Here is a 19,220-nt window from a genome sequence, read left to right on the forward strand (position 1 = left end):
ATTATGAAATCAGCAGGGATGTAGTGGTCTTCAACCTTTACCAAGACATCCTCTACAAGTCCATAAGCCTGTTTCTTTGAATTGTCTGCCATCTCTAGTGAGATTCTTACAGCTTATACCTCAATGATCCCTAGCTTCTCCATTATAGAGAGAGGCATGAGGTTTATGCTTGACCCTAGGTCACACAGAGCCTTCTCAAAGGTCATGGTGCCTATGGTACAAGGTATTGAGAACTTTCCAGGATCTTGTCTCTTCAGAGGTAATTTCTGCCTAGTTAAGTCATCCAGTTCTTTAGTGAGCAATGGAGGTTCATTCTCCCAAGTCTCATTACCAAATAACTTGGCGTTTAGCTTCATGATTGCTCCAAGGTACTTAGCAACTTGCTCTTCAGTAACATCTTCATCCTCTTCAGAGAAAGAATACTCATCAGAGCTCATGAATGGCAGAAGTAAATTCAATGGAATCTCTATGATCTCAGTGTGAGCCTCAGATTCCCATGGTTCCTCATGAGGGAACTCCTTGGAGGCTAGTGGACGTCCAGTGAGGTCTTCCTCAGTGGAGATAACTGCCTCTTCTTCCTCTCCAGGTTCGGCCGTGTGGGTTATGGTGATGGCCTTGCACTCTCCTTTTGGATTCTCTTCTGTATTATTTGGAAGAGTACTAGGAGGGAGTTCAGTAACTTTCTTACTCAGCTGAGCCACTTGTGCCTCCAAATTTCTAATGGAGGACCTTGTTTCAGTCATGAAACTTTGAGTGGTTTTAATTAGATCAGAGACTATGGTTGCTAAGTCAGAGTGGTCTGCTTAGAATTCTCTGTCTGTTGCTGAGAAGATGATGGAAAAGGCTTGCTATTGCTAAACTTGTTTCTTCCACCATTATTGTTATTGAAGCCTTGTTGAGGCCTCTGTTGGTCCTTCCATGAGAGAGTTGGATGATTTCTCCATGAAGGATTGTAAGTGTTTCCATAGGAATCTCCCATGTAATTCACCTCTTCCATTGTTGGGTTCTCAGGATCATAAGCTTCTTCTTCAAATGAAGCTTCTTTGGTACTGCCTGTTGCTGCTTGCATTCCAGACAGACTGAGAAATCATATTGACTTGTTGAGTCAATATTTTGTTTTGAGCCAGTATGGCATTCAGAGTATCAATCTCAAGAACTCCTTTCTTCTTATTTGTCCTATTATTCACAGGATTCCTTTCAGAGGTGTACATGAATTGGTTATTTGTAACCATTTCAATGAGTTCATGAGCTTCTGCAGGCGTCTTCTTCAGATGAAGAGATCCTCTAGCAGAGCTGTCCAATGACATTTTGGACAGTTCAGACAGACCATCATAGAAGATACCTATGATGCTCCATTCTGAAAGCATGTCAGAAGGACACCTTCTGATCAATTGCTTGTATCTTTCCCATGCTTCATAGAGGGATTCACCTTCCTTCTGTCTGAAGGTTTGGACTTCCACTCTAAGCTTGCTCAATTTTTGAGGTGGAAAGAACTTTACCAAGAAGGCATTAACTAGCTTTTCCCAAGAGTTCAGGCTTTCTTTAGGTTGTGAATCCAACCATGTTCTAGCTCTGTCTCTTACAGCAAAGGGAAAAAGCATAAGCTTGTAGATCTCGAGATCAACCCCATTAGTCTTGACAGTATCACAGATTTGCAAGAATTCAGCTAAGAACTGATGAGGATCTTCCAATGGAAGTCCATGAAACTTGCAATTCTGTTGCATTAGAGAAACTAATTGAGGCTTAAGCTCAAAATTGTTTGCTCCAATGGCAGGGATAGAGATGCTTCTCCCATAGAAGTCAGGAGTAAGTGCAGTAAAGTCACCAAGCACCTTCCTTGCATTGTTGGCATTATTGTTGTTTTCGGCTGCCATGGCTTCTTCTTGTTTGAAAATTTCTGTTAGGTCCTCTCCAGAGAGTTGTACTTTAGCTTCTCTTAGCTTTCTCTTCAAGGTCCTTTCGGGTTCAGGATCAGCCTCAACCAGAATGTCTTTGTCCTTACTCCTGCTCATATGAAAGAGAGAAGAAGAAAGTATGGAATCCTCTATGTCACAGTATAGAGATTCCTTGAGGTGTCAGAGGAAAAGAAAAATAGAAGGAGGAGGTAGAAAGAGAAGAATTCGAACTTATCAAGAGGGATACAGTTTGAATTGTTGATAGTGGAGGAGTGTTAGTCCTTAAATAGAAGGATGTGAGAAGAGGGGAATAATTTTCGAAATTAAAGTAAAAGATTTTGAAATAATTAAAAAAAATTTTGAAAATTTGGTAAAGGTTTTTCGAAAATTAAGATTGGGAAAAAATTAAGTGATTTTTGAAAAAAGATTTTTAAATTAGAAATAAAAAAGATATGATTGAAACTTAATTTTGAAAAAGATGTGATTGAAAAGATATGATTGAGAAGATATGATTGAAAATCAAATTAAAAAGAGAAAGTTTTAAAATTAAAGTTGATTACTTGACTAACAAGAAATTAGAAGATATGATTCTAGAATTAAAACTTTTGATCCTTTTTTAATAGGCAAGTAACAACTAGAAAATTTTGAATTAAATTATTAATTGTAGCAAGGATTTTCGAAAATAGTAATAAATAAAAAAATTGAAAATAAATTGATTTTGAAAAGATATGATTGAAAAGATATGATTTGAAAAATATTTGATTTTGAAAAATTATGAAGATTTGAAAAAAAATTAAAAACAAAATCTTCCCTCTAGTGTCCTCCTGGCGTTAAACGCCCAGAATGGTATCCATTATGACGTTTAACGCCCAAAATGCTACCTTTTTGGGCGTTAAACGCCCAGCCAGGTACCTTGGCTGGCGTTTAAACGCCAGTTTTCCTTTTTCACTGGGCGTTTTGAACGCCCAGCTTTTTCTGTTTAATTCCTCTGCTGAATGTTCTGAATCTTCAATTCTCTGTATTATTGACTTGAAAAGACACAATTTTGAAAATATTTTTGAATTTTTAATGATGAGAAACAATAAAAAATGCAGCTAAGATCAAATAAACAATGCATACAAGACACCAAACTTAGAAGTTTGTATACTAAGGACTATAACAATTTGAAAATGCATGTAAGAAATAACAAAAGACACAGAATAAGAGAAATTAAAGATCAGAGCACTGAAATCATCAAGAACAGCTTGAAGATCAATGAAGAACATAATGCATATATTCAAAAAAATGCAAGAAGAATAAAGACATGCAATTGACACCAAACTTAAAAATTGATATTAGACTCAAACAAGAAACATAAAATATTTTTTATTTTTATGGTTGTATAAATTTTTTTTTGTGATTTTTTGAAAATTGAGTGGAAAAGAAAATAAAGGGGTTCAAAATTTTTAATAAGAGTTCCAGAAATCATTGCAATGCTAGTCTAAGACTCCGGTCCAGGAATTAGGCATGGCTTACTAGCCAGCCAAGCTTTCAATGAAAGCTCCGGTCCAAAATACTAGACATGGCCAATGGCCAGCCAAGCTTTAGCAGATCATTGCTAACAACAGCAAAATTGATAGAAATCAACAAGCTCTTGTGACGATAAGTTGAAACCTCGGTCCAATAAGATTAGACATGGCTTCACAGCCAGCCAGACTTCAACAGATCATCATGAAACTCTAGAATTCATTCTTAAAAATTCTGAAGAACAAAATAGAAAAAAAAATTTTGTATTAAAAAAAATTTTGAAAATAAAAAGTAAAATTACCTAATCTAAGCAACAAGATGAACCGTCAGTTGTCAAAACTCGAACAATCCCCAGCAACGGCGCCAAAAACTTGGTGCACGGAATTGTGATCATCAACAATGGCGCCAAAGACTTGGAGCTCTCAAACGTGAATCACACTTTGTCACAATTCCGCACAACTAACCAGCAAGTGCACTGGGTCGTCCAAGTAATACCTTACGTGAGTAAGGGTCGATCCCACGGAGACTGTCGGCTTGAAGCAAGCTATGGTCATCTTGTAAATCTCAGTCAGGCAGATTCAAATGGTTATGGAGGACTGATAATTAAAGATAAATAAAACATAAAATAAAGATAGAGATAGAGATACTTATGTAATTCATTGATAGGAATTTCAGATAAGCGTATGAAGATGCTTTGTTCCTCCTGAACCTTTGCTTTTCTATTTCCTTCTTCCAATCATTCATACTCCTTTTCATGGCAAGCTTTATGTTGGGTGATGAGCGGATAATTTATACGCTTTTTGGCATTGTTTTTACATAGTTTTCGGTATAATTTAGTTAGTTTTTAGTATATTTTTATTAGTTTTTAAATAAAAATCACATTTCTGGACTTTACTATGAGTTTTTGTATTTTTCTGTGATTTTAGGTATTTTTTGGCTGAAATTAAGGGACTTGAGCAAAAATCAGATTCAGAGGTTGAAGAAGGACCGCAGATGCTGCTGGATTCTGACCTCCCTGCACTCAAAGTAGATTTTCTGGAGCTACAGAACTTCAAATGGCACGCTCTCAATTGCGTTGGAAAGTAGACATCCAGGGCTTTCCAGCAATATATAATAGTCCATACTTTGCCCGAGTTTAGATGATGCAAACTGGCGTTCAACGCCAGTTCCATGCTGCATTCTGGAGTTAAACGCCAGAAACAGGTTGCAAAGTGGAGTTAAATGCCAGAAACAGGTTACAAACTGGCGTTCAACTCCAAGAGAAGCCTCTACACGTGTAAAGCTCAATGCTCAGCCCAAGCACACACCAAGTGGGCCCCGGAAGTGGATTTCTGCATCATTTACTCATTTCTGTAAACCCTAGTAACTAGTTTAGCATAAATAGGACTTTTTACTATTGTATTTACATCTTTGGATTATCTTTTGATCCTTTGATCACGTTTAGGGGGCTGACCATTCGGCCATTCCTGGACCTTATCACTTATGTATTTTCAACGGTAGAGTTTCTACACTCCAAAGATTAAGGTGTGGAGCTCTGCTGTTCCTCGTGAATTAATACAATGTACTACTGTTTTTCTATTCAATTCAAGCTTATTCCTTCTCTAAGATATCCATTCACACCCAAGAACATGATGAATGTGATGATTATGTGACGCTCATCATCCTTCTCACCTATGAACGCGTGCCTGACAAACACTTCCGTTCTACATGCAAACAAGCTAGAATGTGTATCTCTTAGATATCTAATATAGAGGACCGAGTCCGAGATATTAGAATCTTCGTGGTATAAGTTAGAACCCATGGACGGCCATTCTTGAGATCTAAAAAGTCTAAACCTAGTCTGTGGTATTCCGAGAAGGATCTGGGAAGGGATGGCTATGACGAGTTTCAAACTCGCGAGTGCTGGGCATAGTGACAGACGCAAAAGGATAGTAAATCCTATTCCAGTATGATCGAGAACCGACAGATGATTAGCCATGCAGTGACAGCGTATTGGACCATTTTCACAGAGAGGATGGGATGTAGCCATTGACAACGGTGATGCCCTACATAAAGCTTGCCATAGAAAGGAGTAGGAATGATTGGATGAAGACAGCAGGAAAGCAGAAGTTCAGAGGAACGAAAGACATCTCTATACGCTTATCTGAAATTCTCACCAATGAATTACATAAGTATCTCTATCCTAGTTTATATTTCAATTATGTTTTAATTATCAAATCTCCATAACTATCTGAATCCGCCTGACTGAGATTTACAAGGTGACCATAGCTTGCTTCAAGCTGACAATCTCCGTGGGATCGACCCTTACTCACGTAAGGTTTATTACTTGGACGACCCAGTGCACTTGCTGGTTAGTTGTGCGGAATTGTGACTAAGTGTGATTCACGTTTGAGAGCACCAAGCCATTGGCGCCATTGTTGAAGATCACGATTTCGCATACCAAGTTTTTGGCGCCGTTGCCGGGGATTGTTCGAGTTTGGACAACTGACGGCTCATCTTGTTGCTCAGATTAGGTGATTTTATTTTAATTTTAAGCTTTTTATTTCCTATTTTCGAAAAATACAAAAAAAATTATTTTCCTCTTTTTCGTTTTTCCCAATTAGTTTTCAAAAAATCTATAAAATCATAAAATCAAAAATATTTTTGTGTTTCTTGTTTGAGTCTAGAGTCAAGTTTTAAGTTTGGTGTCAATTGCATCTTTTTAATTTTCAAAAAAAAAACTATTTTCGAAAATTTCATGCATTGCATTCTTCATGATCTTCAAGTCATTCTTGGTCAGTCTTCTTGTTTGATCTTCATATTTTCTTGTTTTGTGTCTTTCCTTGTTTTTCATATGCATTCTTGAATTATTAATGTCTAAAGAATAAAAATTTTTTAAGTTTGGTGTCTTGCATGTTTTCTTTTCTTGAAAATTTTTCAAAAATAAGTCTTGATGTTCATCTTGACATTCAAAGTATTCTTGCATGCATCATGTGTTTTGATCCAAAATTTTCTTTCATTGAGTCTTTTTGATGTTTTTTCTCTTTCTTTATTAAAATTCAAAAATAAAAAAAAATATCTTTCCCTTTTTCACTCATAAATTTTCGAAAATTTGAGTTGACTTTTTCAAAACTTTTTAAAATTTAGTTGTTTCTTATGAGTCAAATCAAATTTTCAATTTAAAAATTCTATCTTTTTCAAATCTGTTTCAAAAATCAAATCTTTTTTTATTTTTCTTTAATATTTTCGAAAATTTCAAATTAATTTTCAAAATCTTTTTCTTATTTTTATTCCATATTTTCGAATTCAATGCTAACAATTAATGTGATTGATTCAAAAATATTAAGTTTGTTACTTGCCTAATAAGAAAGGTTCAATCTTTAAATTTTAAAATCAAATCTTTTTGTTTCTTGTTAGTTAAGTAATCAACTTTAATTTTCAAAATCAAATCTTTTTAAAATTCTTTTTCAAATCTTTTTCAAATTAAATTTCAATCACATCTTTTTCAAAATTTAATTTCAAAATCTTTTCTAACTTTTTATCTTTTCAAATTTGATTTTCAAATCTTTTTCAATTAACCACTTTACTTTTTATTTGATTCTTATCTTTTTCAAAACTACCTAACTAACTCCCTCTCTAATTTTCGAAAATCCCTTCCCTCTTTCTCAAATTTCCTTTTTAATTAACTAATTGTTTTGATTTCAATTTTAATTTTTGAATTTTAACTTTAATTTTAAAATATTTTTATTTTATTTTATTTAAATTTTCGAATTCTTTTCTTCCTCACCTCTTTCTATTTATTTATTCATCTACTAACACTTCTCCTCCACCCAAAAATTCGAACCCCATCCCCCTCTCTGTGTTCGAATTTTTCCTCTTCTCCTTCTTACATTCTTCTCTTCTTATACTTGCATAAGGAATCTCTATACTGTGACATAGAGGATTCTATATTTTCTTTTGTGTTCTCTTCTTTTTCATATGAGCAGGAACAAGGATAAGAACATTCTTGTTGAAGCCGATCCTGAACCTGAAAGGACTCTGAAGAGGAAGCTAAGGGAAGCTAAAGCTCAACTCTCTGGAGAAAATCTGACAGAAATTTTTGAAAAGGAAGGAGACATGGCCGAAAATAATAACAATGCAAGGAAGATGCTTGGTGACTTTACTACACCAAATTCCAATTTACATGGAAGAAGCATCTCAATCCCTGCCATTGGAGCAAAAAATTTTGAGCTTAAACCTCAATTAGTTTCTCTGATGCAACAGAACTGCAAGTTTCATGGACTTCCATCCGAAGATCCTTTTCAATTCTTAACTGAATTCTTGCAGATCTGTGATACTGTTAAGACCAATGGGGTTGATCCCGAGGTCTACAGGCTTATGCTTTTCCTGTTTGCTGTAAGAGACAGAGCTAGAGTATGGTTGGACTCTCAACCTAAAGATAGCCTGAACTCTTGGGATAAGCTGGTCACAGCTTTCTTAGCCAAGTTCTTTCCTCCTCAAAAGCTTAGCAAGCTTAGAGTGGATGTTCAAACCTTCAAACAAAAGGAAGGTGAGTCCCTCTATGAAGCTTGGAAGAGATACAAGGAACTGACCAAAAAGTGTCCTTCTGACATGCTTTCAGAATGGACCATCCTGAATATATTCTATGATGGTTTGTCTGAGCTATAGAAGATGTCATTGGACCACTCTGCAGGTGGATCCATTCACCTTAAGAAAACACCTGCAGAAGCTCAAGAACTCATTGACATGGTTATAAATAACCAGTTCATGTACACTTCTGAAAGGAATCCTGTGAGTAATGGGACGCCTATGAGGAAGGGAGTTCTTGAAATTGATACTCTGAATGCCATATTGGCTCAGAACAAAATATTGACTCAGCAAGTCAATATGATCTCTCAGAGTCTGAATGGATTGAAGGAATCATCCAACAGTACTATAGAGGCATCTTCTGAAGGAGAAGCTTATGATCCTGAGAACCCTGCAATAGCAGAGGTGAATTACATGGGTGAACCCTATGGAAACACCTATAATCCCTCATGGAGAAATCATCCAAATTTCTCATGGAAGGATCAACAAAAGCCTCAACAAGGCTTTAATAATGATGGAAGAAACAGGTTTAGCAATAGCAAGCCTTTTCCATCATCCACTCAGCAACAGACAGAGAGTTCTGAGCAGAATCCATCTAGCTTAGCAAATATAGTCTCTGATCTATCTAAGGCCACTGTAAGTTTCATGAATGAAACACGGTCCTCCATTAGGAATTTGGAGGCACAAGTGGGCCAGCTGAGTAAAAGAGTCACTGAAACTCCTCCTAGTACTCTCCCAAGCAATACAGAAGAAAATTCATAGAGAGAGTGCAAGGCCATTGATTTAACCATCATGGCCGAACCTACAAGGTAGGAGGAAGACGTGAATCCTAGTGAGGAAGACCTCCTGGGACGTCCAGTGACCAATAAGGAGTTTCCCTTTGAGGAACCAAAGGAATCTGAGGCTCAATTAGAGACCATAGAGATTCCATTGAACCTCCTTCTACCCTTCATGAGCTCTGATGAGTATTCTTCTTCTGAAGAGAATGAGGATGTTACTGAAGAGCAAGTTGCCAAGTACCTTGGTGCAATCATGAAGCTGAATGCCAAGTTATTTGGTAATGAGACTTGGGAAGATGAACCTTCCTTGCTCATCAATGAACTGAGTGATCTGGATCAACTGACATTGCCTCAGAAGAAACAGGATCTTGGAAAGTTCTTAATACCTTGTACCATAGGCACCATGACCTTTGAGAAGGCTCTATGTGACCTTGGGTCAGGGATAAACCTCATGCCACTCTCTGTAAGGGAGAAACTGGGAATCTTTGAGGTGCAAGCTGCCAGAATCTCATTAGAGATGGCAGATAACTCAAGAAAACAGGCTTATGGACTAGTAGAGGACGTGCTAGTAAAGGTTGAAGGCCTTTACATCCCTGCTGATTTCATAATCCTAGACACTGGGAAGGAAGAGGATGAATCCATCATCCTTGGAAGACCCTTCCTAGCCACAGCAAGAGCTGTGATTGATGTGGACAGAGGAGAGTTGGTCCTTCAACTGAATAAGGACAACCTTGTGTTTAAAACTCAAGGATCTCCTTCTGTAACCATGGAGAGGAAGCATGAAGAGCTTCTCTCACTGCAGAGTCAACCAAAGTCCCCACAGTCAAACTCTAAGTTTGGTGTTGGGAGGCCACAACCAAACACTAAGTTTGGTGTTGAACCCCCACATTTAAACTCTAAGTTTGGTGTTGGGAGGTTCCAACCTTGCTCTGATTATCTGTGAGGCTCCATGAGAGCTCACTGTCAAGCTATTGACATTAAAGAAGCGCTTGTTGGGAGGCAACCCAATGTTATTTAATTATATCTATTTTATTTTCTCTTTGTTATTTCATGTTTTATTAGGTTGATGATCATGTGGAGTCACAAAAATTACTGAAAAATCAAAAACAAAATGAAAAATAGCATTAAAAATAGCAAACCCTGGAGGAGAGCAGTCTGGCATTTAAACGCCAGAACCAAGCATCTGTCTGGCGTTTAACGCCAGAAACAGGCACCAAGCTGGCGTTTAACGCCAGAAACAAGCATCTATCTGGCGTTAAACTCCAGAAACAAGCTACATTTGGGCGTTTAACGCCAGAAACAGGCAGCAGTCTGGCGTTAAATGCCAGGATTGCACAGCAAGGGCATTTTACACGCTCATCATCATTCTCACCTATGACTGTGTGCCTGACAAATACTTCCGTTCTACATGCAAACAAGCTAGAATGAGTATCTCTTAGATATCTAATACAGAGGACCGAGTCCGAGATATTAGAATCTTTGTGGTATAAGTTAGAACCCATGGACGGCCATTCTTGAGATCTGGAAAGTCTAAACCTTGTCTATGGTATTCCGAGTAGGATCTGGGAAGGGATGGCTGTGACGAGCTTCAAACTCGCGAGTGCTGGGCGTAGTGACAGATACAAAAGGATAGTAAATCCTATTTCAGTATGATCAAGAACCGACAAATGATTAGCCATGCAGTGACAGCGCATTGGACCATTTTCACAGAGAGGGTTGGATGTAGCCATTGACAACGGTGATGCCCTACATAAAGCTTGCCATGGAAAGGAGTAGGAATGATTGGATGAAGACAGCAGGAAAGCACAGGTTCAGAGGAACGAAAGACATCTCTATACGCTTATCTGAAATTCTCACCAATAAATTACATAAGTATCTCTATCCTAGTTTATATTTTAATTATGTTTTAATTATCAAATCTCCATAACTATCTGAATCTGCCTGACTGAGATTTACAAGGTGACCATAGCTTGCTTCAAGCCGAGAATCTCCGTGGGATCAACCCTTACTCACGTAAGGTTTATTACTTGGACGACCCAGTGCACTTGCTGGTTAGTTGTGCGGAATTGTGACTAAGTGTGATTCACGTTTGAGAGCACCAAGCCATTGGCGCCATTATTGAAGATCACAATTTCGCATACCATTGGGCATCACCGTTTCAATGGCTACTTCCCGTCCTCTTAGTGAAAATGTTCTACGCACGCTGTCATCGCATGACTAATCATCTGTCGGTTCTCGATCATGTTGGAATTGGATCCATTGATCCTTTTGTGTCTGTCACACGCCCAACACTCGCGAGTTTGAAGCTCGTCACAGTCATCCCTTCCCAGATCCTACTCAGAATACCACAGACAAGGTTTAGACATTCCGGATCTCAGGAATGGCCGCCAATAATTCTAGCCTATACCACGAAGGTTCTAATCTTAGATTAGAAACCCAAGAGATACACATTCAAGCTTGTTTGCATGTAGAATGGAAGTGGTTGTCAGGAACGCATTCATAGGTGAGAATGGTGATGAGTGTCACATAATCATCACATTCATCTTGTTCTTGAGTGCGAATGAATATCTTAGAGAAGAAGTAGGCGTGATTGCGTGAATTGAATAGAAAAACAGTAGTACTTTGCATTAATTCATGAAGAACAGCAGAGCTCCACACCTTAATTTATGGTGTGTAGAAACTCCACCGTTGAAAATACAAAAGTGATAATAGTGGTCATTGGCTTCGGCCCCAGAGAGGGAACTCGAAGAACCAAGATGAAAATACAATAGTAAAAGGTCCTATTTATAGAGAACTAGTAGCCTAGGGTTTACAGAAATAAGTAATTAATGCAGAAATCTTCTTCCGGGCCTACTTGATATGTGCTTGGGCTGAGCATTGAAACTTTCACATGTAGAGACTTTTCTTGGAGTTAAACGCCAGCTTTTGTGCCAGTTTGGGCGTTTAACTCCAGCTTTTGTGCCAGTTATGGCGTTTTGATGCCAGAATTCTTAAGCTGACTTGGAACTCCAGTTTGGACCATCAAATCTTGGGCAAAGTATGGACTATTATATATTGTTGAAACGCCCAGAATGTCTACTTTCCAACGCAATTAAGAGCGTGCCAATTGGGCTTCCGTAGCTCCAGAAAATCCACTTCGAGTGTAGGGAGGTTAGAATCCAACAGCATCTGCAGTCCTTTTTCAGCCTCTGAATCAGATTTTTGCTCAGGTCCCTCAATTTCAGCCAAAAAAATACCTGAAATCACAGAAAAACACACAAACTCATAGTAAAGTCCAGAAATGTGATTTTTAAATAAAAACTAATAAAAACATAATAAAAACTAACTAAAACATACTAAAAACATACTAAAAACAATGCCAAAAAGTGTATAAATTATCCGCTCATCAACAACCCTATTAAAGAAGACCAGAATAGACATGCTAAACAAAGAGTATGAAATGTTCTCAATGAAGGAAGGAGAATCTATAGATGAGTTGTTCGAAAGATTCAATGTCATCATTACTGGCTTGGATGCTATGGGATCACGTATCCTGAATCTATGCTTGTGAGGAGAATTTTGAGAAGTCTCACAAAAGAGTGGGAAACTAAGGCTATAGTGATATCTGAGAGTAGTGGTCTTGATTCCATGACATATGATGATTTGAGAGAAAACTTACTTACATTTGAAAATACATATTTGAAAAAGGATACTAAAAGAAAAAGAATAGCTCTCACATCTGTTGCTAACCCCCTGGATGATGAATCCAGTGATTATTCTTCTAAAAATAAATTTGTTTTGTTTGCAAAAAAATTCAGAAAAATGGTGTAGCTCAAGGAAAGGAATAAAGGAAGCGGTTCAAGAAAACCAAAGAAAGATTTCAGCAAAGTGATATGCTACAATTGCAAGGAGACTGGGCACTTCAAATCTGATTTCCCTAAGCTAAAGAAAGAGGAGAAGCCGGAAAAAGGAAAGAAGAAGGGACTCATGGCTTCTTGGGAAGACTTGGAAAATGATTCTGATGAAGATGAAGAATCAAAAACCAAGTCTCAAACCTGCCTTATGGCTGATCATGTTGAGTAGGTAGTATTTCATAACCCTGACACTGAAGATCTTCATCTCATGATTGATCATCTTTCTGAAAAAATTAGATGCTTCTTGCTAGAAAACCAAAATCTTGAGTCTCAAATTAAAATTCTTAAAGCTGAAAATGGTTTTCTAAAAGAAAAACTGAGAGAAGCTGAAACCGCTGTTGATCTTGTTGAAGAAAACAAGCGGTTGAAAGCTGAAATAACAGGGTGTGAAAAACAACATTCTGTGGTTGCATATCTTAAATGTTTTGAAGAAAATGAGAAGCTGCTCAAAGAGGTAAAAAGACTTAAGGAGGACTTAGCCACATTTGCTCAAAGTTCAGAAAATTTAAATCAACTATTGGCTAGTCAAAAACCTCTTTATGACAAAGCTGGGTTGGGATTTCATAAAACAGCAAAACTTATTGAAAAATATTCTTTTACAAACATAGCATCATCTTCAAATGATGTAAGGTTTCAAAATCCAACAAGCTTTGTAAAAACAGCTGATCATAGATTCTGTAGATTATGCAATCGGAATGGCCACTTTCCCATTCAATGTTTCTTTGGTGAAAGAATGATTGGAAATAAAGTTTGTAAAATTGTTTTTGATTATAATGGATTGGGACAAAGAAGATGGTTTAACGTGAAAGGATCCAAAAAGATTTAGATACCTAAGGTCACTTGAGCTCATTTTGTAGGTTTACCTAGCATCCAAGCGAAAGGACAATATGTGGTACATGGATAGTGGATGCTCTAGGCATATGACCGGAAAGGCAACCTTCTTTATAAAGCTTGATGAATATGATGGAGGATTTGTCACTTTCGGTGATAATGGCAAAGGAAAGATAGTGGCCATTGAAAAAGTTGGTAAAAGTTTTTCTTTTTTTATAAATGATGTTCTTCTTGTTGATGGTTTGAAACACAATTTGCTAAGTGTAAGCCAATTATGTGATCTTGGCTATGAAGTCATTTTTAAGAAATTGGTTTGCTTAGTTATTTGTGAAAAATCTGGGGATATTTTGTTTGAAGCTAAAATGTGTAACAATGTGTATGGATTGACTCTTGAGGATTTAAAAGATCAAAAAGTAACATGCTTTACATCACTTGAATCTGAAAAATGGCTTTGGCATAAGAAATTGGGTCATGCAAGCATGTACCAAATTTCTAAGCTTGTTAAGAAAAACTTGGTGAGAGGAATTTCAAACATTAAATTTGATATGGATATTACTTGTGATGCTTGTCAATTAGGCAAACAAGTAAAATCCTCCTTTAAACCAAAAGATGGAATTTCTACCAATAGGCCATTAGAAATGTTGCATATTGATCTTTTTGGTCCAACGAGAACACAAAGTTTAGGAGGTAAACATTATGGATTGGTAGTGGTGGATGACTACTCTAGATTCGGTTGGGTACTTTTCTTGCTCATAAGAATGATGCTTTCCATGCTTTCTCAACTCTTTGCAAAAGAATTCAAAATGAAAAAGATTTGAAAATTGCCCACTTAAGAAGTGATCACGGAAAGGAATTTGAAAATCAAGATTTTGAAAAATTCTGTGATGATTTTGGAATTGCCCATAATTTTTCATGTCCTAGAACATCTCAACAAAATGGGGTAGTTGAAAGAAGGAATAGAAGCCTTCAAGAAATGACTAGGGCTATGCTATGTGAAAATGAGATTCCAAAATTTCTATGGGCTGAAGCTGTGAATACAGCTTGTTATATTTTGAATAGGACTATCATTAGAAAAGGGTTAAAGAAAACTCCTTATGAGCTATGGAAAGGAACCCCTCCTAAACTTAAGTATTTCCACATTTTTTGTTGCAAATGTTTTGTGCTTAATATAAAGAAAATCTTGGTAAATTTGATCCAAAAGCCTATGAGGGAATATTTGTTGGATACTCCACCACTAGCAAAGCGTATAGAATTTACCTCAAAGATCATAGGACCATAGAGGAATCCATACACATTTCTTTTTGTGATACTAATTCAATTCCCAGTGCTCTTTTAGATGATGATACAAGAAGTGAAGCTAATATGAACCATCAATCAAGTCAAGAAAACCCAACTGCTGTCCCAAATGAAGAATCTGTCCGCCCAAATTTGTCTCATCAGGATGGAGGAGACATTTCTGTTCTGTCTCCTGAGCTAGTAAGAGAATCTGGAACAGGACAATCTACTGAAACTCATCAAAGCTCAACCTTACTCTGAAAACCAAGAGAGTGGAAGTCTATAAGAGGTTATCCTCATGATTTTATCATAGGTGATCCTTCCCAAGGAGTAACCACAAGATCCTTATCCAAAAAGCAAGCCGAGACAAGCAATGTTGCTCTCTTGACCCAAATGGAGCCTCACAATGTGAAGTAAGCTCTTGAAGACCTCTCTTGGGTCAAAGCCATGGAAGAGGAGCTTGCTCAATTTGAAAAGAATGAGGTGTGGACACTTGTACCTAATCCGAATGGTACGAAGATAACGGGTACTAAGTGGATTTTTAAAAATAAATTGGGAGAAGATGGAAGTGTTATTCGTAATAAGGCTAGATTAGTGGCCCAAGGTTACGATCAAGAGGAAGGTATAGATTTTGATGAGTCTTTTGCCCCGGTAGCAAGAATGGAAGCAATTAGGTTGCTTCTTGCCTATCCTGCCCACAAGGGATTTAAAATGTTCCAAATGGATGTCAAATGTGCTTTCCTTAATGGATTTATAGATAGAGAAGTATTTGTAGCCCAATCCCCCGATTTTGAAAGAAAGGAATTTCCAAATCATGTTTTTAAGCTTTCAAAGGCTCTTTATGGCATAAGGCAAGCTCCAAGAGCTTGGTATGAAAGGATTAGTGCCTTCATATTAGAAAATCAATTTCAAAGGGGAACCACCGATACAATTTTATTTATAAAAGTATCTAATGATGACATTTTTCTTGTTCAAGTTTATGTGGATGATATAGTGTTTGGATCGGCCAATGAATCCTTGTGTGAAGAGTTTGGAAAACTCATGACTAGTGAGTTTGAAATGAGTTTAATGGGAGAACTAACATTCTTTCTTGGTCTCCAAATTAAACAAACTCCTAGTGGCATTTTTATTCACCAAGGAAAATATGCTAAAGAATTAATCAAAAAATTTGGCCTAGAAAATTCCAAACCTATGGGAACTCCAATGCATCCAAATACTAAACTTGAAAAAGATGAAAACAGTAAAGATGTGGATGAAACATGGTATAGAGGAATGATTGGCTCACTCATGTATCTTACATCCTCTAGACTGGATATTGTTCAAAGTGTGGGTGTATGTTCAAGATTTCAATCTCACCCAAAAGAATCCCATTTTTCAGCCGTAAAAAGAATCATTAGATACATTAAGGGAACTTGTGATTATGGCTTATGGTATCCTAGAACTAATGACTTTTGTGTAGTAGGGTTTTGTGATGCAGATTATGCGGGAGATCGGGTGGATAGAAGGAGCACCTCCGGATTGTGTTGCTTCCTTGAAAGCTCACTTAACATGTGGTCAAGCAAGAAACAAGCCACAGTTGCTCTATCCACAGCCAAAGCTGAATATATATCTGCCTCTGTGTGTTGTTCACAATTAATTTGGTTGAAAACTCAGTTGGAGGATTACAAATTGAAAATCAATAGCATACCATTATTTTGTGACAATATGAGTGCAATAAACATTTCAAAAAGTCATGTTCTGCACTCTAGAACCAAGGACATTGAAGTGAGATATCATTTTATTAGAGAACATGTGCAAAAGGGAACTATTGATATTCAATTTGTAAAATCCGAAGAACAACTTGCAGACATTTTTACTAAACCCTTGTGTGAAGACAGATTCTGTTCTCTAAGAAATAGTTTCGGAATGTTAGAATTAAATTCTGTTGATAATTTGTGAATTTTCTAATTCCATTTGGTTTTGTCTCGTAGGTAGGGAGGAGACAAATTAAAGGACGTGAAGAACAGGCCGTGACACAGGGGGAGACTGAACTGATATTAATGATCTTGGGCCCCACCAAATCCTCTTTGACCTTATCCATGACTCTGGCCGTTTTGAAATCCTCTTTGTTTTAAAAATAATACTTTTTGGGAAGTTGTCATATCATATCTTGTAGGAAGGAGTTCTTGTCAAATCATAATCTTTTCTTCTACCTTTTCCCTTGATTCTAGGAACTAGTTTTTTAATTTTAAAATTTTTCCTTGGTGATAACCACACCACTTGATGGCCCATTACTCACTTAACCATCTCTCTCCACTCAGCATTAAATGCTCCTATAACCTCCCACCTCTCTCCAATCTCGTCACCCACTCCTTCGTCTTCCCTCTCATCACACCACTCTCATAACATGAAAAAGGTGGCTCCTAAAAGAAGTAGCTGAACTCCTCTACCCAAAAATCTTCAATTTTCTTCTACTCCTCAAACACATACTCACATTCACATACACTCTACATCTTCTTCATCTCCTTCACCCTCTTCCAAGCAAACCGAAACCATGAGAAGAAAGGTCATTGCCCAGAAAACTTCATCCCGAAAGAAGATTAGAAAGGATAAAGAACCGGTTGTAGAAGAAGAAGAGGAGTCTCAATCTTCCCTACCTCATTCACCACCAAGAAAATCAACGCCTCACCCCTCTGGCCGCAGTTCTCAATGCTCAAAAGGCTACTCTCTCCGCAACACCCGGGAACTGCCAAACTTGGAATCTCTTGATTTCAAAAACAAGTTCAACAAGGGGCATTCTCATTTTGATCCGGGAAGATTTAACTCATGTGCTACGTATGAGTTTCACTATCAAGTTCTAGCTAAACGTCACCTATGTGACTCTCACATAGTAAATTTGGAGGCACTGACTGCAAAAGGCATCAACTTTGCCACTCTGTTTGATAACCTGAAGTGGACTCCTTTATTCCATATTCAGAAGCCTGTTTATCCATCCCTAGTTTGCGAGTTCTATGCGAACATGGTGTATCTTGACGGAGCAATCCACTCATATGTCAAGAGGGTTAACTTATCTCTGAACAGAGAAACCATCAGCGCTGCATTAGGATACACTGATGAAGGAGCAACTGCCTACATGACTGGAAAGTAGGATTCACAGGTTGGGGTCACATATCAGATTGCTCTGAATCAAACCTGTGAAAACTTTTCTGCCCTGGATGGGACGGTTTTGACGTATAAAGCTCTTGGACCTGTAAGAGCGCTACTTCATAGAATCATCAATCATATCTTAATGCCTCAGAGTAGTTCCTTCCAAAGAGTAACTGTTTGTGATACCTTAGTTCTTTTTGCAATCATTACTTCCTGAGGCCTGATATATTTTAGCTGCTCGTACTCATGAACTGTGTTTCATTTTCATGCTTTCTTGTTTTGGGTACTGTATAACTGTTAGTTAACTTGGATACTCTGGACCTTATGTTTAAACAAATATTATGCATTTTGGTATGTTGTTCTTATCTGTTTTGCAGGTTCCCCCATTGATGACAAAAGGGGGAGGAAAGTTTGGGAAAAATTGAAAAATAGGGGCTGAAATCAATTTGATTAATGATTACCCTTGTGCATGTATTCCAATCTTATTTTCATGTTTTATGATATATGCCCTGGTTTATGCATTATCATGTTCTGATTTTGGCTGTGATATTTTGATTATGCTCTGATTTTTTCTAATCTGCCAATTGTTATGAAGAGTTGTTTTTATCCCAGAAAAAGCTTCATAGATCATGAATTATTGTTTTATTTGGCAAAATTTTTCTTGGCAAGAAATTGTTTTTACAAGAATTAGCTTGTTAATTTGAAGTATATTGAGTCTTGATTATATGTTGAAATGTACTCTGAAGGTACTCAAGCATGCTTTATTTTATTTATACTGAGCAGAAAATCATTAGATGATAACAAATCAGATTGTGCTTATCATGTTACTTCTGCTCAAAAATCAAGCTGTTCAACATTGTTTAAAAATCCATATGTTGAATACATTGTGGCTTTAAGCTTGATTTAAGAAAGTTACAGGTAATGCTTCCTTTAATTAAATGGCACATATTAAGGGGGAGCTATGTAACAGATGGAAAGGGGGAGGATTCCAAACCTTCAAAGGGAGTACTCTTAATCCTTACTCTTTTCATTTCAATTTTTAATAATGTTTGTCATCAAGGGGGAGATTAATGAGTTTGGAAAACTCCAAATTAATTTGATGATGATCAAACATTATTAAAATGATTAATCACAAAATTATTAATTTGAACTTTAATTCACATTTTTAATAATAATTTTGTTGCTTGCAGATTTTGTTTTGGGCCGAAAAATAACAAGTCCAATGTGAAGTTAAAATTCAGCCTTGTAAAAAAAATATTTTAAAATATGTGGCTGAAATTATTATTGTGAAAGTTGGGCCAGATTTTGTTGAACAAGCCCAAATTAATCTTTGTTACAAGACCATTAAG

The 19,220-nt window shown here is 37.0% G+C and overlaps 2 non-coding genes across 2 annotated transcripts; one reads left to right on the plus strand and one right to left on the minus strand.

Moving 5' to 3' along the window:
• The first annotated feature begins 1,361 nt into the window (after nt 1-1,361).
• LOC148573187 (small nucleolar RNA R71) lies at nt 1,362-1,469 on the plus strand. Its single transcript, XR_015906879.1, has one exon. It is a non-coding gene; the product is annotated as a small nucleolar RNA R71 (small nucleolar RNA).
• Nucleotides 1,470-7,889: 6,420 nt separating this feature from the next.
• LOC148573188 (small nucleolar RNA R71) lies at nt 7,890-7,997 on the minus strand. The gene has a single exon (XR_015905541.1). It is a non-coding gene; the product is annotated as a small nucleolar RNA R71 (small nucleolar RNA).
• Between the last annotated feature and the right edge of the window lie 11,223 nt (nt 7,998-19,220).

Source organism: Arachis ipaensis, chromosome B2, assembly GCF_059453495.1.
Source record: "Arachis ipaensis isolate K30076 ecotype BB chromosome B2, ASM5945349v1, whole genome shotgun sequence".
NCBI classification, from domain to species: Eukaryota; Viridiplantae; Streptophyta; class Magnoliopsida; order Fabales; family Fabaceae; genus Arachis; species Arachis ipaensis.